This window comes from Equus przewalskii, chromosome 12, assembly GCF_037783145.1.
Source record: "Equus przewalskii isolate Varuska chromosome 12, EquPr2, whole genome shotgun sequence".
In the NCBI taxonomy this organism is placed as follows: Eukaryota; Metazoa; Chordata; class Mammalia; order Perissodactyla; family Equidae; genus Equus; species Equus przewalskii.
Genome location: NC_091842.1, coordinates 22,987,430 through 23,011,542, shown reverse-complemented (window position 1 = coordinate 23,011,542; position 24,113 = coordinate 22,987,430). Strand labels below are relative to the sequence as shown.

The following is a 24,113-nucleotide window of genomic DNA, read 5'->3' as shown; positions in this document are numbered from 1 at the left end:
AAATCATCTTTCTACTAGGGTGGATGGAAAAACAGGATGCAAGCCTAAAGCTCCTGAAAACCATCTTATCATAATAAGGAGAGAATGGAATCAGTCCAGAGAAAGACAGACATAAGAGATGGAAAGAGAGAGAATCCAAAGTCTGATTAGATCATTTGAGCTCTTAGAATCAAGCTGTACCTGAAGACCATCCCCTGGACTTTTCAGTTCTAAGATCCAATACGTTTCATTTTTCTTGGTTTTTAAGTCAGAGTTGCATTCTTGTCACTGCAACTAGGAAGGATCTGATGACTCCAACGTAGCTGTATCACCAGATGAGGTCGGCCTGCTTGGACAGTGCCAGGTCTCTGTGGAGCCTCATTTAAGGCCATACTCAGCAATGAGTCACATCTTCCCATCAGACTCATCTTTCCAATGCATGAACAACATATGGGCAGATTATGGGAGATTTCACATGATTCCTGGGAAAGCAGGTACAACACGCCAAACCAGACAAGCAGGTGCCAGTGACGCTCCACACAGCCGCTCTGACTGCTTCCATGTGCTCCGTTCTGACTTCAACACTCAGAGCCTCGTCTTCCTGGAAACGCTGCCCCCGTTTCAGAATCCGGCTCTGCCTGTGCCCAGGACACATCAGCAGCACCTGGGAATTAACATCTGCCTGGGGGCGGCCCCTCACCACTGACCTGCCCTTTGGCAAGGATGATTCTGAGGCAGTTTTTTACCCCATTTCCCAGAGTTTCCCCCACAGGATTAAGTTTGAGGCAGCCACTGTGATAGCTGGCTTACTACTGGCCCACTAATCAGCTGCCTTCCTTCCCTGTATGGCCTCCTCACTCCCTGGTGTGTCCCTGTACCTCCTAAATAAACTAAATGTGCTCAATCAGTGTCTCTGTGTCTGCTTCTGCCTTGAGAGCAGAAATTTCTTCAAGTTTCCCATCAGACACTCCATTATTCCCCTAAAGGAAATTCCTCCCCTAACAGCCTTTATCTCTTAGGATGCCCAGCCTTTTACAAATCCCCTTTCATGATCCTTAGAAATACAGCTCTGCCCTCAGCCTGCATATCCCAGAAAGCTAAACAAAATCCTAGAAGCTCTCACATCCCTCCCACCCACCCCCAAATCTTATCAATATATTCATGCAGCAAAAATAGATTTCTTCCAGAAGGGAATGCTGTTGCCACCCAAATACGATTCACCTATAAATACCAGTGCAAAGGACGGCAGCAAGCACCCGGCTGGCGTCAAAACTGCAGTCCACAGCCAGAAGCATAGCCCGCTGGCTCCCCAGGGTCTGCACCCGCCCCGCCTCTCTCTTTCCCACCTCCTCTTTCACCCCTCTCTGCCTTCCCTTTGGCATTTTATGTGGATCCAGCCACACTGAATTAACTGCTTGCAGTTCCCCTAAAATAGGCCGTGCTGTCTCCTTCTGCCTTTTTAAATGCTGTTCCATATGCCTGAAATATCTTGTCTTCTCAGAGGCTGCGAAGAACTCGCTTCCTTCTCACCCCACTCAAACTCCTGGTTCCAGGACTTTCTCACTCAAAAGAGAGAGAACTTGGCGTGGATTGTGTCAGAAGACTGAGCTTCCTTCAGAGCAAATGATGGAGACAGGCCTGGCGATCACTTGGCCAGACGTTACAGACGGGATTCCAGATTTGGAGAGTGAAGTGGTTCTCGAAGCTGCCGACAAAACACGGCCACCATTTTAGGCGTTCTGCCAGATGTCTTCAGGTAAACAGCAGTGGATGAGATCAACAGGCACAGGAGGAAAGATACTCTTTTCAACTTTCCTTCATTCTTTCTGATAAAAAAGAGAAAGTCTAATTTTGGTTATTCAGATGTCTTTAACACCTAACATTTGCTAATCTCTCATTTTTAAAAGGCAGAGAATTAATAATATTGTCTTCTTCTCATTGTGTTATGTTTCTAATTCCCTTCCACCTAAGGTCACTGATACTTTTCCTTCTTTTCCATTTATATTCATGATGTAAAGTTTTCATTTAAATGCAGAGTCAAAATAAACAAAGGACAGTAAGTATAGTAACACACACATACACACATTGCTGTGTGACAGGTGCGATACGTGTATATACATTATAATATTATATATATAATTACATATATTAACCACAGGTGGTGCTTGGATATGACAAAAATTTGTAAAAGTGATACCCAAATGAGTCAAGTTCAGGGGAAAAAGCTAGAAGGGGCTGCAGTGGCTACCTTTCAGATGCCTTCTTTCCTGGTACCCATGACATGTTTGGTGGGCACAGCCCAAAAGCTGGTGAACCCCCAAATTCTCTGAAGAAGCAGAACTTCAGAAACTCACTCAAGCTGGTCTTCCCGTCTGCATAAAGGGCTTTAGAAGCAGGTTATAATCTGAACTTTCCCTGCTTCCCTCCTCTTAAGGTGTCTAAGCTGAATTTGCACATTCCCGGATTATTTCGGAGTTGAAAAACCACCGTTTTAGCTACATTTGGCTCCTCTGAAGTACAAGGCAGAGGATGCTCCCATCTTGCTGCAGGCCAGCTGTGATGGAGGACAAAGGCTCCTCTGTCTTTGATAAACAAATGAAGTTCAACATTAAAGGTGCTTTCTGATCCTCGCTTAAAGAGGCAGCCCCAAAGCAAACCAGCCAGACCTTCCTAAGCAGCTTTTGACGTCAAGGTTGAAAAGCAATGAGCGGTTAAGCTTGTCATTTTTATTCTGAAATGTGGCTTAGAGATATGCAAGATGAGGCTTTTCTCTTTCTAACCTTTCTGATTGCTCCTTCTCACTCAGTCAAACTCACTCAAATAGATTTATGGAGCAAGCTTGTAGGAGCCAGGCACTGTGCTAAACGCTGCGGATAAACAAGAGGCTGAAACCACCAAGTGCCTCACCTCAAAGCCTATGCTCCAGAGATTCTAGAAAGGGAAGACAGATAGTAAATACAGATGAACATCAATAAATGAGAAGACCATTCCAGAGGAAGCGATGCTATTTAAAAAATAAAACAGGATTCGTCAAAATGTGGCTGAGGTCCTGTGTGTGCACACGGTGGGTGGTTGGCTGGGGTGGTCGATGATGATGTCTATAATACTGTGATCCAAAACTTGAATAACGAAAGGATTCAACCTCACAGGATCTGAGGGAAGGGTGTTCCTGGTAAAGGAAGATGAATATACAATAGGCCAGTGATGAGACTCCTTCGATTTATCTCTTCATTTACCCCCTTCATATTGACCCTTCTTACATTCCCTCTGATGGGGATCAAGGCTGCCCCAGGGAGAGAAGCCCAAGGCGTCCTGCCCTACGTACTGATCTATATCATCCTCTGGGAAGCATAGGATGTCCTGACTTAATCCAATCTGATTCTTATCCAAAGTTATAGGACCACCCAATAACCAGACCCCACCTGCACTGATATCATTTTAACAATGTTTTTCGTGATCTTTCCTTTGTCTTGTAAAGAAATAACTCAAATACCCATGCCTTATAAATTTAGCCCTAACCCTCAACACCTTGCAGCTCCTCACTGCCCATGGGTCCAGTCCCCCACTACTCCATGCTATTCTGTGAATAAAAGAGCACTACTGCTAGGTCTTGAGAGTCCAGGAAATCTTTCTTTTGACTCCTTGATGCACCAAGCTCGCACCACCTCCACCTCTTTTCACACGGCTTAGAGATGCGGCTCTGGACTGGGTTTGACTCCTAGTTCCATCACTAACTAACCATGTCACTAATCCCTAGGAGTCTTAGTTTTCGCATCTGGAAAATGGTAACAAGAACAATAACGCCTATTTCACAGGATTGTTGTGAAAATACGATGCTTTATCTAAAACGATCAGCTTACTTCTTGGGGTTAATAATCAACAATGGTTACTCATCACTCTAATTTTACTGCTCTCCTTGGACAAACTCCAGAAGACACTTAGGTTCATATAGGCTGAAGGAAGACTGACCTGAATTTGAATTCTGAGTCTCTTCTTGTTTGAAGGAACTTGGGATGGGTTATTGTGAAAGAGAAGCTGACGTAATTTCTTTTTCTGGTTCCAGGTATTTCCTGCAACCCCTTCAATAGCTAGAGCATTCTACACCCACTGACTCCAGTGTAGGGTTTTTTCTAGCAGGTATCCAAAGAGAGAGAGAGTCAGTGCTTGGCCTTTGAGGTTCAAAACAGGCCTTTGAAACTCAAGGCAAGGACTACAGTCTTCAGCAAAAAAGGTTTTTGAGTTTCAAGAGCCCGTATCCGTTGAGTTTCAAAAGACCAAAATCCTGCACTGAACAATAGGCATAGAAGAATACGCTCATTGATCTGTGAGCATGAGGTTTTTTCCCACCGCAAAAAATCTCACAGGCTCAGGAAAAGCAGCAAAAGAGAAACATGAGGGTTAGACTCCTGTCAGGGCACCCAGTGAGACCAGGTCCTATGGAATACAAGAGTTAAGGATAAAATCACAGACAGGAGGGTATACAGGAGCCTCTTCTCACTTCCCAAGGGAGGACCAGGAAAGTGAACAGGATTCGAGAGTTCTCCAGCACCCTGCCGAGGGTCACCCCAGTAGAGTGGGAATGACAGCCTGGCGTTGCCGATGAAGGAAAGAGGCTGGGGTCCCTGGACCTGGAGGAGCTTTGTGGATGGAGGCTGAAGCTGATGCCTGCTTTCCACCATTCAGGTGAGCACTGTGCACCATCATGTTAATTGCTCTTCTCCTGGGCATCTGGGAAGGACAGCAGCCAGCATCCTTGACAAAGAGAAACCTGTCTGTGCCCTAAGACTTTGCTTAGCACCATCTGAATTACCCCACGTAGACAAATCCCCTTTATGATGGCTCAGAGTAGTCATAAGCCCTCAAGATGGAATGATGGCTCTAAAAATCTAGATGAATCAGCCTTGGCATTGACACTTCAGCGGGAATGAAAGGAACCAGCTTGAGTTCTCCCTAGAGCTAGAAGGACACTAAAGTACGCCTGCATTACACACTTGCAATCAAAAGAGATTTGCTGGAAAGACAACCTACCATCAATAAACTAATGGTCTAGAGAAAAGGCAGCCGAAAACTGCCTGACATGAAGCTGGCATAGCCCTCTGCTTTCCCCTCTCCATTCACCTTCTCACCTAGAACTGAAATGACATTTCAGGAACATAAACTTCTGCGACATAGAGTTAGACAGGGGCACTACGCCCCAGTGTTGCCCAGGCTCATTCCTTTCACTTTCCAAACTCCACATCCAGAAATCTTTCACAGGAGCTCCAACAGCTTACTTGACAAAGGAAGGATGGAGGATACTTCTCAAGGTGTATTCATTTCAGGAACTGTGCATTAGTCCTGGGCTGCCCTCTGAGCTCTGTGGCAAATGGAACACAAGCTAATGGTCACTAGCTTCACTGAGTATATGATGACTCTGTTTACATTTAGATCAATGAGAGACAGGGATGGAAGGTAACTGCCTCAGTTTCCCCAAGGGAGCTCAGTCTTTACGATTCTGAAAGCAAAACCATCTGAAGATACCAAAGCAAAATGTTATGCAAAGCAAAAGGCTACCTGGCTGACTCCACTCAGAAGGAAGAACTTTCTATCAAGACTGCCCCTACAAAGAGCTGTGAGAGCCCAGCCTATGAATCTGAAGGATTTCTAAAATTTTTGATAAAGTCAAGTGCATAGTCGATGTGACTTGTACTTGATATGAACAAGCCCTGTGGGTCACTGAATTTGCTCAGGTCTGAGTTCTGTTTGCCCTCCAAGGTTCTACTGTTCCAGGGAGCGTGTGCTGCTCCAGTCTGGATGTAGACACGAAAGTCCCACCCCCTGGGCCAATCCCACCTTCTAGGAGAGTTTGGCAGAATATAGGAAGCTCAACGATTGCATTTTTAGGAATGTATCCTAAAGAAATAATCATGCACATATGTGGAGGTTTAACTCAAGGATGTTCATCTAAGAATTAACTATAATAATGAAAACTGTAAATAACTTAAATACACAACAACTGGGTAATGATTAAATTACAGGAGATCCATGGGATATTACATTGTCCTTAAATGTTCTGTTTTGAGGAATATTTAATAATGTGGGAAAATGCTTAGGGTATAACATTTTTAAATTATCTTACACGTCGGTACGTGCAAGATTTGCAAATATTCACATGTATAAAGAGGTTCACCAAAATAAAACTGTGATTCTCTTTGAACGGTGTGATTACGGATGAATTTAAATGTTCTTTATACCTTCTGTGAGCTTCCTATCTGTGAGGGTTTAGGACAACTTGAAGTTAGAGGGCACAGTCCCCAAGACTGCCTCACTTCTGACACCAAATGCAAGTTTGATGGGTTCCCAAAAATACCCTAAAGTTTGATAATTCACTAAAAAAACCTCACAGAACTCACTGAAAATTGTTATGCTCATAGTTATAGCTTACACAGAGAAAGGATACAGAAAAGATGAGCCAAAGGAAGAGATGTATGGAGTAGAGTCCAGGAAAAGTGCTAAAAGGGGAGGTCCCGTTGTCTTCTCCCCATGGAGTTAAGGACACGTTACCTTCCTGGCATCCATGTGTGACAATATGCACAGAACAGTGCCACCCAAGGACACTCCTTGAGCCTCCATGATCAGAGTTCTCGGGGGACTTCACTATGTCAACATGAGGGATTGCCCTTGTGGCTGATCTCAGTCTCAGTCTCCACCCTTCCACCCGTGTCCCAAAGCCCCCACCCCAAATCACATTGTTGGCCTTTCTGGCATGGCTCACCCTTACCCCAACGTGTGGCCATCCCCCACCCTAAATCGTATTGTTACACCACCCAGTGTGACCCCAGGTCCCAAGCAAAAGAAAAACCATGTCCTATCAAGCAGAACACTGGATCACCTCCCAGTAAGCCAAAGACAAAGACCAGATGTCTTGGGCAGGATTGACTCCTTTACTACAAACTACGATAAACAATAAAAGTTACTATGAACAATAGTATTAAGAAGTACTCCTGCATTAGATAACTGGTGTCTTTGAAATCTGATCCTGGACACTCAGGGAAGCCAAAGGGCTGCTTTTGCCCCATCCTTACCACCTGGCCACCACCTAAATGGGCTTCTGCCTTTTCTTGGGTTACACCCTAAGTCCTCAATGGGGATCTGACCTTGTTACCTTTTTGTTATTGTAATTTCTATTCTTATTATATTACTGTTTTTATAATTCCAATTGTAATGATTGCAATCATTGCTATCACGTATTGATTACTGACAGTGTTCCAGGTATTGACTTAAATTTTTAACATGTACAGTCCAGTATAATTTTCATTTAAAATGAATTTTTCAGTATGTGCTATTTTAGCCCCATTTTGCAGATGAGAAAACTGGGGAACTAGGAGGTAAAATTTTTTATCCCAAATCTCCCTATTTAGAAGAGACAGAGCTTAGATTCAATCTCAAATCTGTCTCCTTCCAAACGCCCCTGACTTCCCTTCTGCTCTAATGGCTCCTCTGCTGGGGGTCATCATTCTCTGATTCAGCTTCCCTACTCTGGTCAGTCCCTCATCAATCTAGGGTGAGCATCTAGGAAGCCAGATGGCCACCCATCTGAGGCCAACAATGAAGAAGCCTCCATCACCATATCAAGCCCTTAGAAAGGCATCCCATGCTGATCACAGACCCAGGAGCCTTCTGTCTGGATGCTAGACCCCAAGAAGCAGCTCCCTGTCCACTTCTATCAAATAATCCCTCCACCTGGACCCAGTTTGCCCCTCAAAATTAAATTCCCTTTGGAGCGTCTGTCCATTCGTCCAGGTGTTCTTTATTGCCAGACATCTAAAAATATTTAAAAAAAAAATAATTTGTCTAAAGACAACTTCATGTTAATTTTACATGTCGAATAAACACTGAACAAATCTCGAGTACATTTCAGAAATGCTCTATGTCCTTAGGGACTTCTTCCTCTGTTTACTTTCTTATTTTTTTACTTTGAATCTCTAAAGAGTCAAGTTTTGGTCAATTTTCTTTCTTCAAAACTTATTTTAATTTGTACTGAGACAAAAGGATGCAAAAACACTCAAGATGGAGTTGAATGTCTTGGTCATTAACTGAAATGGTTTAGATAAATTTGCCTGCAAAGGGCTTTCGTGGGATGAGCTGGTCCTCATCTCTGTCCCCTGGCTTCCACTGTTCCTATTTATCTTTCCCTCTAGACTAGCCCTCTGTGAATTTCCTACTTGTTGTACGCTGTTGTAGAAAAGACATTATCCAGCCACTGTTTTGCTCCTGCTCAGGAAGCCAGCTGGTTCTCCTCACTTACCTCCTTGATGGGTGAGCGTCTGTACTTATACCAGTGTGTAAAAAGACTAACTTCCCTCATCCCACAGGACTTCAGGCAGAACTAGAGGAGACTACCCATCAAATACAGCCACCACATCCTCCCACAAAACCACTCAACTATCGCAGAGTCTATAAAAATCCATTCTTGCAATCCTAACTGGAGTCACACTCTTTATTTAAGAGACACACAAGCAGGAAATACCTCCGGGTTGGGATATCTCTATTCATTCCACATGTCTGTTGCTATTTTCACTCTATTATTTCACCTATTAATTTAGCGACCAAGTACTCCAAGAGTTATTTAGCAATTACTGGGAGACACACAGGTCTAACACACTGTGGAGGAGGGAGGAGTCTGACAAATGCCCATTAGCACCAGGCCCAGTAATGACCCCATAATGCTGCCGTGCACTTAGCCAGATGAAAGCAGCTATATATTATGAGGAACTTTAAAGGGTGCCACAAAGCTTAATTAATTCTCAATGCTCTGGGAGGAAAGTGCTTACTCCCCTTTGGGACTCTGAGAACCGCTGCCCAGAGATGGTTGCATGTCAAAATAAAAATCCCCTGCATCAAGTTCACCTTGGACTATATAGAAGTGGTTGAAATTAAAGTTGCATCTGGAGCCCTTAGTTCATTCAACAAATATGTATTGAGCATTAGCCACATGCCAGGCACTGTTCTAGGCTGTGAAAGAACAAAGAGGAGCCAGGCAGACATAGTCTTTGACCAAATGAAACTGAGAGCCTCATGGATGAAATAAGCCATTAAGTAAATATATTTCATTCAGTGCCTGATCACACAAACATCCCACTGAGTAATATAAAGAAAGGGAGGAGCCTGGTGTAACCCGCAGTCTCAGGGAAGAGGGCTGGGTGTGAGGAACTAACTGAACGACCAATTATTAGCTACCCGCCCCTAGACACTTTCCCTAACCTTTCTTAGACTCGGTTTCCTCATCTACCAAACAGTGTCCACATCAAAATTCTGTTGACAGGATTAAGTGAGTCAGTGTGTTCTGCCTGCCCCAAAGTCAGTGCTTAATAAAGGTGAGTGGTTATAGCTATGACCAGTATTCTCCAATAGCCTCCTAAAGTGTGGGTCCACTGCTCATCCAAAGACACCTCAGTTAAACATATAAGAAGTTCTGGAATCCTTCAGAATTGAATGGACCCCTAAAGGTCTGCTAAGTGCACTTTTGCCTGGAGTGAACCCCTGGGAATTCGGCTTAGACACTTGGGACACCCCCACATCCTCCTGCAGTTGCTTGCGGTTTTTCTGAGAGTACGAGCTGGGAGAAAGGCACCGGGAGCTGTTTCTTCCTGAAGCAGAGGACAGCAGATTCTGGTAGCCCTTTCCACAGCCTGCCGTCAGGGTCCCTAAGATACTGCCAGAGCAGTGTCTTCAGCACGTTAGCCAGGAGGCAGGGCAGTCTCAGCCTCTGGCCCAATGTTCAACATTTTTATTGAGGCCTGGAATAAAGGTTGATAAAAATTTATGTATGATACAAAGTTGGGACTTTATCTTGTAGGTAATATGCTACACAATGGAATCAGGCTCCCAGAAGATCTCCACCAGCTGGTGGGGAAGGCTGAATTACACAACATGAAATGTAACAGAGATAAACACAAGGTCCTACCCTTGGGGCCCAGCCACCATCTGGACAAACCCATAATGGGGAAGCAGGTGTGAATGCACCTGGCTGGTTTTCATTACCCACAAGCTCAATACCAGTCAACAGTGTGATGCAGTTCTCAAAGCCAGTCAGATCATTTTTGGGTGCATTACTTGAAGTAGAATTCTAAAGCAAGGGAGGTGACACTTCTGTCCTGCTCTGCCTTTCATTATGGGTCTGAGTGTAGTTCTGATAGATAATTAGAACTCTTGAGCATCACTGAATAAATGGAACCAAGGAAGTGATACGGACTTCAAATCATACTCTTTGTGGTTGAAGAACTGGGGATGATTAACACAGAGAGGAAAAGATTCGGCACAGCAGGACCACACTCTCTAAATTCTTAAGAAGCTATAAAAAACTCTGACTGATTTAAGCCAGGCAATGGGCTGAATACTTAGGATGCAACAACTCATTCAGTCCTCATCCTAACTCCATGTTATCCACAACTGAAGATGAGGAAACTCAGACCGACAGAAGTTAAAGGATAATTTGCCCAAGATCACACATCTGGTGAGTATCTAGGATATGCGTTTAGGTTTGTCTGACTCCAGAGTCTGCACGTTAACCAAGATGTGATAAGCTTCATGGAAGACACTCCTTCCTCAGAGACACACCATAGAAGGGATGCACTGCCTGTGTGCCTGTCTGCTCTTGCACTAGTCAGGAAGCTCCTGATAGTATGAGCAGTGTCTTGGTCATCATCATATCTCCAGCGCCTAGCACACAGTAAATATCCTATACACATCTGCTGAAGAAATGAGTGAATTCACGTACGAGGACAAGCTGTGGGCACGCACAAGGAACAACTCTCTATAGTCAGAATCATCACTGTACTTGATTCCAAGGGCTACTAACAAAGTACCACAAACTGGGTGGTCTACAACAACAAGAATTTATTCTCTTACAGTTCTGGAGGCTGGAAGTGTGAAATCAAGGTGTCAGCAGGGCTATGCTCCCTCTGAAGGTGTCAGGGAAGAATCCTTCCTCGTCTCGTCCTGGCTTCTGGAGGCTGCCGGCAATCCTTGAGGTCCTTCAGCTTACAGCTGTATTACTCCAATTTCTGCTGTCTTCCCACGGCCTTCTTCCCTCTGAGTGTGTCTTCTCTGATGTTCTTATAAGGACATCAGTCACTGGATTAAGACCCACTCGATTCCAGTATGACCACATCTCAACTTAACCAATTACATTTGCAAAGACCCTACTTCCAAATAAGGTCACATTCATAGGTTGTGGGCAGACAACAATTTCAGGGGACACTATTCAAGCTGCTGCAATCACTGAATAGGATGAGCCACGTTAGGAGGTAGATGGAGCATGGCTGAACTCTAGGAAGGACCAGACAGAGGATTTTCGAATTTAACAGTGAGGACTCTGGCAATAAAATTAAATGTCAATCTAGGATATCATCCTTTCATTCAACACACATTTACTGATCCTGACTGTACGCCGAGCATGAAGTCACATGGTTGAGATATTAGAACATGTGTAAGGAGTAGCTGGTTCCCTCGATGAATCTCAAAGCCTGGTAGGGAAGAGAGACGTGCAAAGGAACAACCAAAATACAGTATAAGAGAGTTTGCTCTGAAGGGCTATGGAAGCACAGAGGTTAAAGTACTTAACTCAGCCCAGAGAAAAGACAGGGAAAAATACCTTTGGTGAAGGAAAAATAACGTTGACACTTCGGGTGTCAATGATGAGTGGAGCTCCCCAGGAAGAAAAACTATGGCAAAAATATGTTGTCTCCTGCCCAGGTTCCATCCTTCCTCTCTCTAGGAAAAACACAAAACATTTCTTTGGGAAACCACTTCTTCTCCATTCTCAGCCCTGTCCACTGAGTAGGGGGTTTCAGGCTGGTCAGTATATCGCATGTCCTTGTCTAATTAAAGCCAATAAGAGACAAGGGGACAGTGGCTGGGGTTGTAGGAAAGAGAGGTATGGATTCTACTGCATTCGGGGCTGTAAAAATGTAAGGCTTGCAGCTGCTGGAACCATCTTGCAACCTGAAGGGGAGAATCTTGAAGCTGCCAAGAAAAACAGCAAATCCTGGGAATGGAGCCATTCCCCAGAAGCACCGCCAAAGGCTGGATCCTGTTGGCATGATTTGTGTCCTGAATCAACTATACCTGAAGCCAGACCTACGCATGGATTGTTCATTACATGTGAGTCAATAGATATATTCTATTTTGCTTAAGCCAGTGTGAACTGGACTTCCTGGCACCTATGACCAAATGACTCTTAATTGGAACAGCAGCTCAGGTTGCAAAAAGGACATATTGGAAGTCACAGAGGGGAAAAAAAAAAAAAAGCAGGGCGCTTTCTAGAAATGGTTGAAAATTCAGTGTGGCTGGTGAATGAGGAGAGAGCAAGTGGAGGTTTCATTGGAAGGGACTGTAGATCAAGCTAGTTTGGGTTTCATCATAGAAATTCTCCAATTCTGAAATTCTTTGATTTTCTGAGTCTGTGTTCCAGAAATCTTTGCAGGAGAAAGGGAACATTAGCCCAAGAGTAACAGTCTCGCCTGAGTTACAGCCTCAGATCCTAATGTGCCTGCTGTTGGGCATTTTATCTGTATCCATCAATCTGCAGGGAAGCAGGGAGTCAAGGGGGAGAGTTACTGCCCAGGCTCCTGGAGCCCACGGCTGATCAAACACCTGGCAGTAATCCTCACAGATTGCAGGAGCTGCACCGCCATGGCCAAGGTACTTGCAATCCAGTCATACTAAAGGATGCCAGAAATTTCCACTTCCGGACTCCAGATCTTTCACAAGAGTAGGAAACAGAGCTGAAGCTTGTAGTCACATCTTCATGTGCACACAGTCCTCAGGCCTTGTACCAGGCTTAGCAGCTGTGACGCAGAGGAGTAAGTTGCCCAGGGATTGCCCAGAAGGTCATTCTGCCCACTCCACAGGGCATCTAGCAACATCTGCCTGTGTCTGGAAAGGAGACGGGGTCTGCAGAGTTTGAAGTCAGCATGGACATGCAGACTAGACTGGGTACATGGACACCAAGAGACCGCTTGGCATTCCCATCAGTGCCATGAATGACCAATGCCACACAGAGGGGACAATGTGCATTCCCTCCTCAAATGGGGCCAAGTAGAAGAGTAGCAAGGCACCCAGATACCTAGGTTCCAAAAAGCAACAACAGGGACAAGGGAACAATTTCAGATAAAGGTGAAGCTATAGGAGACTTTGCAGAGCTGGACCTGTCTTGGTTATGTGTCTGTTTGCCTGATAATTATCTGTTTAATTCTCTAAAACGTAGGTTCTACTACACCACTGGCCTTGTCTTTTTTGATCAACACTGTATCATGTTTATTTAAATGATGGTAAACCATTAACAATACAATGATCAGGCAGTATTCTAAGTGCGTATGTGTGTCAACGTGTTTGATCCTCTCAATAATCCCATGAGACAGGCACTATCATTAACCCCGTGTACAAAGGAGTAAGCTGGGAGAGAGGCTGAATAACTTGCACAAGGTCACACAGCTCATATATAGTGGAGTCAGAATTTGAACCCAAAATGAATAGGCTCCAGAGTCCATGTTCTCATTATTACTATGCTTATACTGCCTTCCAACTGCCTGGGACATTCAGTGAACAAGTACTTACTGATTATCGCCTATACACCAAGGACGTTTCCAGGTGCTGGAAATTTAACAATGAATGAAAAGAAGTCAGGAGTTCATTAAACATTTGCTGGATGGATGGATAGATGGATGTATGGATGGATGTAAGAATGGATGGGATAGAAGGATGGATGAATTGATGGATAGATGAAGTGATGGATGGGTGAATAACAAGGCAAGGGGTTCACAAACGTGGAAAGGATCTGCTGACTATCACAGGTGAGTCATCAATAAAAGAGGCTGTTCATCTCTCTTTCTCAGGTTTTTTCCTGCATTTGATGGTAATTTGTCAGCGGAATGCACACAGGCTCTAGGACCAGAAGCCTGGCTTCGTCCCTTTACCATCTGTGTGATCTGGAGCAAACCACTTAACCCCCCTGGACCTGTTTCCTCACTTAGAAAATGAGAATAACCCTAGCTCCTCACACCATTGCTGTGGATTAAATGTTATTTGCTACTATTTGGAGCCCAGTTCAAATGTTATCTCTTTTCTGTAGCTTTCGATTCGGATCAATTTAACAAATGTTTATGAAACATGTCCTTTATGCAGACATTGTGTTGGGGGTAAGGATACAACCCTAAATTAAGCAAATATGGTCCTCATATTCAGAGAAATTTTAGTTTAGCAGGGAAAACAGGAAAAAAATGTTGAGTGTTGAGAAAAGGGAATTGTGGGATGCGAGGTGAGTGCTGGATGAGGGTAGAACTAGCCTCGCCTCCTTGATGTCCCCATTTGCTTCACTAGGGTTGGCTATGTCTGTACACATTTGTCTCCCCTGTTAAACATGGCTCTTAGAAAGATGTCCACACAACCTTAAAGCAGAAACAATTGCACCAAATGGATAAATGGATGGATGAATGGATGAGTGGGTGGAGAGATGGATGCATGCATGAATGGATGGATACATGGACAGACAGATGAATGGAAGGCAGCTGAAACAATCGTCCACACAGGAACAGTCAGGACTTCACAAAAGTCATGTTCAGGGGCAAAACCCAGTGCACTCTGAGCCAACATCCACATATTTGAAAACTGTATGGAACAAGAGCATCAGGGGTAGAGCTGCAATAAAGTCAGAAACTTCGACTGAGATGACATGAAGAGGAAAACAGGGCCTGGCTATAGGAGATGATGCCAACAAAAAGAACTCTTGGGATAGCTGGACCCAGAGGGACAGGTGTGGTGTGTTACAAAAACGGCCGCAAACGTCTCCCACCTTTCCAATATGACTTTACAGCTCCTTTCATCAAGAGGTGGAAGGTATTCAGTTACACTTTGAATCTGACCTCACCCGTGTGACCTGCTTTGGTCAACGGGACATTAGCAAATGTGATACAAGCAGAAGCTGAAAAGCACGTGCACACCGGAGGTTGCTCTCTTGGTGCTTTGGGAACACTGCGACCACTGTTACGTGAACTGCCAGGCTAACTAAGCCTGCTATATAATGAGAGACACATGGCTATAGCATGTCTATTGCCCCAGCTGACACAGAGCCAAGTGTCAGACATGAATGGGACCATCCTACCAGGTGGCCTCTGCTGAGCTGCCAGCTGACTGCAGAGATCGGCAGACTTGGCCCATAACCAGAAGAACCACCCAACCAGCCACAAAATCATGAGAAATAATAAAATGGTTACCATTTTAAGCCACTTAGTTTGGGGTGGTATCTTACGCTCTGAAAGCTCACAGAGAAACAGGGAATCATGAGTAGCCATGATCGCTCCAGCAGACTGAGCCAACAGGCTAGTGTGGGTGAGGCCACTCCTGTCTGTTTGCTAATCCTTGGGACAGAGGGATCATTTCAGCGAAAACACTTCTCATCAGTACCAGCACATGAGCGGACCACTCTCTGGAATTTGAGAGACAGCTTGCATGCATGTATTCATTCAATCACTTTCTAATTGTTGAATAATTTATTCAGCAAATATTGATTGAGCACCAATATGGGTTAAGCCCTGCAAACAGAGCAGAAGGCAAGACAGACAGAGGTCGTGTCCCTACATGGCTAAGTGACCACATCGTTTAGGGGGCTGGAATGGAGTTTGGAACAGGAGGAGAGTTTGGAGCAGGAAGTGGCATCATGACAACTGTCTGGCCTGATCCTGGGCCTTTAGCCAAAAAAATCCACCCACATACTGCTTGACAGCACCCAGTAAGTTGGAACTACAGCTGTCCTCGCTCTTCACATAGTGGTTAAGAGGACAGAATCTGGAATTGCACTGTCTGAGTCTAAATCTAGGACCTACTATTTGTGTTGATTAGTCTCTTTGTGCTTCAGTTTTCTTATTTAAAAAATAGGACTAATAACAGTTGCTACTTTGTAGGGTTGTTGTAAGGATTAAATAAGATAATACCTATACAGAGAAGTACCTGGTTCACCATAGAAAGTGCTAAATATGTTATTATTTTTTATTATCCTTCTTCCTTGTTCCTGTCATCTTATTCTCACTCCTCACTTTATCCAGCTCCTGACACGTAGCTCTGACATTTTTGCACCCATGTGGGTTTTCCTTCCCCGATTTAGAGCCTGGGCACCCCCTTTGGGGCAGAGGTATATGAAAATATACCTCTTGAGTCCACTGCTGCAGGGAGTGTAACTGACGGGTAGTTCTGGCTCGATGACTCTCCACTGGCCTGGACAAAATTCTTTTGGAATTGCATCTGCAACAATTCCTACCCAACTCCTCCTTGGCCCTCTCCTCTGTAGACGTTAGACTTGCACTGCAATCTGAATCTTCCTTCCCTTTTTCCTTCACATTCTCCCAAAAATCTCTGGGATGTCACATCCTGTATTGGCATCTGCTTCTGTTTCTTGGAGGACCCAAACTGACACACTCTTTGACACTATGTCCTAGCTATGTTCTCTCATTTCCTCTGCTTATTGCTGCCATGGGCAAAATCCTCCCAAACAACTAGATTCCAAGACCTAGAGCATCTGTCTCCCTTCTCTATGGGCCAGGAGAGAGGGGACTAGGAAGAGGCATCAGCTCTACACACCCTGTACTATCTCCTCCACCCTAAAATACAGCTGGAACCTGACTACTTCCACTACTTTCCTCTTGGTCCAGGATGCCATCCTCTCTTTTGTTCACTGTTGTATCCACAATACCTAGTATAATATCTGGCACATAAGGGAGGGAGGGAGGGAGGACGAGAGAGAAGGATGGAAGGATGAAGGCATAGATGGAGAGAGGGAGGGAGGGAGGGAGGGACGAGGGGATGAATGGATGGATGGAAGGATGCATGGATGGAGAAAAGAAGAAAAGGAGAGAAGAAGGGGAAGAGAGAAAGAGGGATGAGAAAAGGCCGGCCAGGTGCCAGAAATGCAATAAGACTCACCCAGGGAGAAGGAAAATTTCATCAGCAAGGACACAACTGATGCCCGTGGGAATTGAACCCGTGGATTTACCCTAAAAACATCCCACTCTAATTTAATTTAATTCATCCTTTCCGGCCCCAAGTTGAGCGGGACAACATAAGATTGGCTGGCCTGTGACTTCTACCTGTTAGTATCCCAAAGATGGAGACGAACACTCCAGGAAGACCTGGGCCTGAAGCTACGGAGCAAGACAGACAGAGACCTGAATCTTGGTCCTGTGCAGTCTCGGCCAAGTGACTGAAACTCTCTGAGCCTTATTTCCTTCATCTCTAAAACTAAGATAAGAACATGTCTATCCTAAGATAACAACAGAAGTGTCCTAAGAATTAAGTAAGAGAACACATGTAAAGGGCCCAGCACAGAGTCTGGAATTTAACCAATGCTAGTTCCTCCCAGGGACAAGTTATTCTGTGTCCTAGTTTCCCCACGTGGAAGAAGGTGTTAGCACCACCACCTACTGCCAGAGTTTCTGGGAGAATTATATGAGGACACAACGATTCCACAGACGTTAGCCGTGCTGCTGCTCCTGCTGTTGAAGATGAGGGGTTCCGCAGACCAGATGTGTGCCCAAGGTCCCACAGCTTCCCTGAACAAGCAAGCGAACTCCTGAGCCCTCCCTGTGACCACTTATGAGATGTTTAGATTCACTTATTTTGCACTTGAGGAAAAAAGTCAAAAAGAGGTCAAATAACTTGCCCAAAGCCACAAAGTTTACAAGTGGCAAAACTAGGATTGAACCCATGGGGGCGCGTCTACCTTCCACATCTATTCTCTTCCCAAATCCGAGGCCACTGGGACCAACCCCTGCTGCTTGGGGGAATTTGCCACAACCTGTCCTCCACTTGTTCAGAGACTGACACTCTTTCACAGTCCAGATTTTCTCTCGTGCAAGGGGAATCTGCGAACTCACACCATCAGTGCTGTTTCTCCACAGAGAGCAAGTCACCAGCCTGGTCCCTTGGGCTGTGACTTGGAGACAAGCCCCTCCTGCTCTCCAGGAGCAGATGGCAGCCTCTGAAGCCATCTTTCATTGAGCTCCTTTGTGGAACCCCAGGAACCTTCAGTAATTACTGATATTATTCTCACATTAAATGAGCTAATCAAATCAGAATTCTGAAAGTATAGTGGGAAAGGTAAACACACGCAGGCATGCGCACACACAGACACACATACACAAGCGCTTCGATGCCACGGGGATTCTTAGAGGCTGCCACACAAAGAAAGTCTAGGAGCATTCTCCCACAGTGAACCAGCCTGCACAGAGATCCTCCCATCTGGTTTTCTCTTACAGGCAGATGTGGTGTTTATTAACCACCTCACCCCCAATTTCCCTGCAAGGTACATGGCAGGGGGCAGGCAGTGACTACAGTTGACAAGGGCAATCTCTGTTTCTCTTGATTCCTAACCAGTTTTTAAAGTTGACAATCGGAATTCGATTGGCTCCTTAAAGGAATTACTCACAAGGAGTTTAGCCTCGGGATGGAATGCTAGGCTTTCTTCCGGTTTGTTTGAATTCTGAACCTTTTCAAAGGGAGGGCTCACCAAATGGTCTCTGTTTACGAAATGTTTTCTTCTCCAACTTAAACAGTGGTTGCATTTCCTTTTCTTTTAAGACGACCCTGAAATCTAGCAGGCTGTTGCTTTGTGTCAAGGTGCTCCCGGGCATCTGCTGCAGGCTGACAGAAGGGACATCTGTTGTCAGGGCCACGGACTCCTACGGAGGGGAGGGGGAAGGAGGAGAAGAGTGAAGCAGGTTGTGATGCCTGCTGTTCCATCCGGATTTAGTATCTTACAATGAATCTTCAATTTTTAAAAAAATCAGCTTTTTGGCATAGAAGTCGTCACAGCCGCCAAAGTTCTAAGTCTGTTCCATTCCCTTTACAGGATTCCAAAGAAAGTGGCTGGGTCCTGGCTTCTTCCATCTAGGCAGCGCCCAGCTTCATTCAGGTGGCAGGCAGGCAGAGGTAGAAGCAGCAGGAGCAACAAGACACGGAAGCGGGTGAGGATTCTCATTTAGTCGGTACGCATGCGTCTGATATGAACTAGCCTAGGATCTTTTTTGCTTTATTTTCCTAATATCTCAAAAGAACACTTTAAAGGATATACATATATGTATACCTAAATCTACATACCTACCTGCCTGCCTGTCTATCTATCTACCTATCTTCCTATTATCCATTTATCTTGTCTACCCACCTATCTACTCCTGTGTGTATTTTACAGCTGAGTAAACTGAGGCCCAAGAAATACTTACTAAGCCCCTGTCACAGGTCAAACTCCGTGAGGTTCAACACTTGCCTGTATATGGATGAGTGGAGATTAACTCAGCTTTCCCAACTCCACTCCCAACGTTCTCCATCGGGATCCCACTGACTTAGTAATTCTTCATCTTGACTGTAAGCAACTTCAGCATCACTCAACCTACATTTATGGAACACCTAATATGTGCCAGGCTCTGTGGCTAGTGAAAGACATAATCCCAGGCTGAATCCCTGGGATTAAAAGCCCCACAGAAAATGCCTTAGCAGTCCTGCATGCATTGAGCAACTGCGTGTGTGTGTGTGTGTGTGTGTGTGTGTGTGTGTTTACTGAAGGTGAAGAAAGACGAAATGGAAATCTAAAGCAGAGGGACTGCCCTGCAGCAGAATGTGTTCGGTTAGATTACAGGCTGTCAGTCTTAGCAGCACAGGATCCTAAGGCCATGCAGGGGCTGCTATAGGACCAGCAGACCCTCCACTTAAGGAGAGTTTCAAACCTAGGAGTTGACCTAATTTCTCCCCCTCCAGCTCTGCCAAATCCATCACACAGGAGAAACGGCAGCATTTGCTGTTCCTATCAAGGGGTGGGTAACCCTCCTCCCCCCAGCCCCTCTCCAGAGATTATCCTTTGCGAATCCTCCTTAAGCCTGTGGGCAATTTCCTAAAGCAGGCCATTGCTCTGTACACTGGGCCTGGGATCCAGGGTGGACATAAGGTTTCGGGTTTGACATGTCTTCTTTACTCTCGGTGGATGGCAGGATTTTCAGGATGGATTTTATTTCAAAGTCTGTTTTCACTCTACCAAAGAAAAGGTGACCTGGGTTGGATACGCTTTCTGTGACTGTGGTTTGGTAAGACCGAGCCCCGTCCTCTTCTATGTGCGTGGACCGGTGAGCCTTCCTGGCTGCTCAGATTCCCTAAATACTCATAAAGGGTGAATATAAGACTCAGAGAAGCCAATGAAATGGCTGTTATGACCATTAAAATTCCTCTGCAAGATCCCATTACATGGAAGAATAAACCTGACTGCCTCCTCAGCAATAAATGCTATCTTTAATAGAGAATATAAGCCCTCTAAGTACAAGGCTAGTCTCAGTCCTTCAAACAGATCCACGAATTACTCAGAAGCACAGGTGAGCTCACACCCATGGATGACACACACGACGTCTGGGATCATTAGCCACTGTCACCAGCCAAATCGCGTTCCCTCAAAATTCATATGTTGAAGCCCTAATCCCCAATGCATCAGAATGTGACTAAATTTGGAGATAGGGCCGTTAAAGTGATGATTAAGTTGAAACGAGGCCAACAGGATGGGCCCTAATCCAATATGACTGATGTCCTTATAAGAAGAGATTAGGACCCACAGAGACACACCAGGGACATCCTGCACATAGCAATGACCACATGAGAGGTGGCAAGAAGGCGGCCATCTGCAAGCCAAGGGGTGAGGCCTCGGAATAAAATCAACCCAGCGGACACCTTGATCTGGACTTCCAGCCTCCAGAATTATGAAAAACAAATTTCCATCGTTTGAGCCACTCAGTCTGTGGTATCTCGTTATGGCAGCTCAAGGAGACGAATGCATGAGTCCAAACATTGGACAGCTTGGATAAAATAAGGAAAATTTTACACACACAGTTTCTAAGTTTAAGTGACTTTAAAGGCAACAGATTTCTAAACCTCTAACTATCCAGGTTAAATATATTTTTCCAGAAAATATATACCATAAAAAAACAAAACAATGTTTAATTCCAATGGATGACTCGATTTTTTTAAAGCAAAATTGAGTACTTTTTTTACAAATCCAATTGGCCAAAACTATAAGACTTTTAGACAATCATATAGGAGAATATCTCCAGGCCATTTTAGTACACAGAGAAATCTTAAATAAGACCAAGAAGCTGGATTCATAAAAGCAAAGAATAATTAGTTTGATTACATTAAAATTAAAAATTTCTATTGATCATAAAACATCATTAAGAGAGAAATGCAAGCCACACAGTGGAAAGTATACTTCAAACACATAAAACTAACAAAGGCTTCATATCCAGGATATATAAATCAATCAGAAAACAGGCTACACAACAGAAGAATGAGGAAAATACTAGATTATGCGACACAAAAGAAGAAATTCAAAGAGCCAAAAAGAATGAAAGGAGGCCTAATTCCATTAGAATTAGGAAAATGCACATCAAAACTGCAATAAATTACCTCTACACATCTTTGGCAAAGACGAAAAACTCAAACAATATCAAGAAAAATCAAGAATATGAAGTAACAGGAACTCACACACTGTACTTTGTAAAGTAGTTTGGCCTTATTCACTGAAGTTTAAGATACAAACATCCGATTATCCAGCATGTCTATTTCTGGATAGGTACCCAAGAGAAATGCATGCACACATGCACCAAATACAGGTACGAGGAATATTCATAGTTACTGTGATACAAGAAGAAACACATATATTGGTCTTCATCCCTGGCTCCTGGCCAGAGCTCCTAAAATCTTTGTAATTTTAACAGTGATAATAAAGGTACAAGGAGCATCTTTTGTTCTAATATTTGGTCTCTGACCCCATTTCCTGACCCAGAGCTCCTAAGTCCCTTGGAATTTCCTAGGTGATAGGAGCATCTCTTTTTCTGAGATGACTGTCAGAGAGCTGCTGGATAGCTCCTGGATGGTGGCTTGTGATATTGTGATTTATAATAAGAAATACATATTTAGTTTTCAACCCTGTTCCTGGCTCAGAGCTCCTAAAACCCTTGGAATTTCCTAAGTGATGAGAGCGATAACAGCGGCTTTTGTTATGTTAATGAGGTGACATTTGGACCCCATCTAAGGATGGGGGCTGGTTGCCAGGAAAACCAACCATTGATTAGAGCATTAGAACTTTCAGTCCCACCCCCCCCAAACCACCCCCACTTCAGGCAGAGGAGGGGCTGGAGGTTGAATTAATTGCCAATGGCTAATGATTTAATCAACTATGTTTATGTAATGAAGCCTCCATAAAAACTGAAAGGCCAGGATTCTGAGAGCTTCTGGGTTTGGGAACACGTGGAGATTTGCGGACAGTGACACAGACAGCATGTAAGCTCCAGGCCCTTTCCCCGTGCTTTGTTCTGTGTGTCTCTTCATCCGGCTGTTGATTCATATCCTTTAATATCCTTTGTAATAAACCAGTAATCTGGAGAGTAAACAGGTTTCCTGAGTTCTGTGAGCCACTCTAGCAAATTAATTGAACTCAAGGAAGGTGTGGTGGGAACCTCCAATGTAGCCTGCTGGTCAGAAGCACAGGTAACAACCTGGACTTGAAACTGGCATCTGAAGTGGAGGGCAGTCTTGTGGGACTGAGCCCTTAACCTGTGGAATCTGATGCTATCTCTGGGTAGATGGTGTCAGAACTGAGTTGAATTGTAGGACACCCAGCTGGTGTCAAAGTATTGCTTGTTGGTGTGGGAAAAAACCCTCACACACATTGGAATTGGTTCCAGAACCTTATAGGGCTGGTCATCCATGATGCTTGGACAGTCAGCTCCCATCTCCAGGGAGGGCAGACGGGCTGTAGATTGAGTCAACTGACCATACCCACGTGATGAAGCCTCTATAAAATCCCTGAACTACGGGGTTTAGAGAGCTTCTGGGATGGTAAACACATCCACATGCCAGGAGGCTGGCGTACCCCAACTCCACAAAGACAGAAGCTCCTGTGCTTAGAACCCTCTGGACCTTGCCCTAGGTATCTCTTCATGTGATTGTTCATCCCTTACCATATCCTTTACTATATAATGAACCGGTAAATGTAAGTACGTCCCTAAGTTCTGTGAGCTGTTCTAGCAAATTATCAAACCCAAAGAGGGGAGTGTGGGAAGTCTGATTTATAGCAGGTCAGTCAAAGTACAGGTGACAACCTGGGACTTGTGATTGGTGTCTAAAGGAGGGGCAGTGTTGTGGGACTGAGCCCTTAACTTGTGTGATCTGACACTAATTCCAGGTAGATGGTGCCAGAACTGAATTGAATTATAGACACCCAGTTGGCGTCCACAGAGACCTGGAGAACCGCTTCATATGAGAAGAACCCCACATGTCTTGTCAGAGAGGTGTTCTGTGTGAGGAGCAGAGGGGGAGACTTTTTTCACTTCAACTATCTCATTCATAACTGTCATAAACAGGAAACAACACAAATGTCTATCAGTACTAAGCGGTGTAGTTATACAATGGAACAACACGCAAAGCTGAAAATGAACAAACTACAGCTATACACAAACATTTCTGACTCTTATAAACATAATGTTGAGTGAAATTAGCAAGACATAAAGTAACACATCTAGTAAATTTCACTCATGTAAATTTCACAAACTGGCAAAACACTATTGTTTAGGGATGGTAAAATTACAGGTGGTAAAATTAAAAAGAAAGCAAGGAATCAACTACTATAACTTTACATAAGTTTTTTTCTTCCCCAGAGAAAGGGAAGGTCACGTGATCTTGATGAGGCTAATTGTGAGGGCATCGAGAGGATTTCTGAGATGCTGGCTACATTCCCTCCCTGATCTCAGTGGTGGGTATGTGACTGTTGCGTTGTTATTATTCATTATACCTTTTGGTGCACTTTTTCATGTATGTTTTGTTTTATAATGAAAATGTTAATGACAAATAAATAAAAAGTTTTCACGCCCACCAGCAATTTAAGTGGTAAAACATTACAATACTAATAGGCTTTATGTATTGGTCAGGGGTTTCATTTGTAAATAACAGGATCTACTCTGGTTTCTGTAAGTAGCATGGAAATCCCTGTGGTACATGGCTCACAGAATCACTGGGACACCTTAAGAAATAGACTCTAAGTTGAGCTCACAGAACCACCCAACAGAACTGGA

General features: G+C 44.3%; 2 long non-coding RNA genes across 3 annotated transcripts in view; both read left to right on the top strand.

The window, feature by feature from the left end:
* The window catches only part of LOC139074891 (uncharacterized), a 258,563-nt gene that overhangs the window by 46,978 nt on the left and 187,472 nt on the right, over positions 1 to 24,113 (top strand). The gene's annotated exons all lie outside the window — the stretch shown is intronic.
* Positions 1,481 to 6,175, top strand: LOC139074893 (uncharacterized). Of its 2 annotated transcripts, none has more exons than XR_011524800.1 (3): positions 1,481 to 1,735; positions 4,043 to 4,662; positions 5,407 to 6,175. It is a non-coding gene; the product is annotated as an uncharacterized lncRNA (long non-coding RNA). The 2 variants fall into 2 exon arrangements; XR_011524799.1 differs by having other exon boundaries at positions 5,236 to 6,175.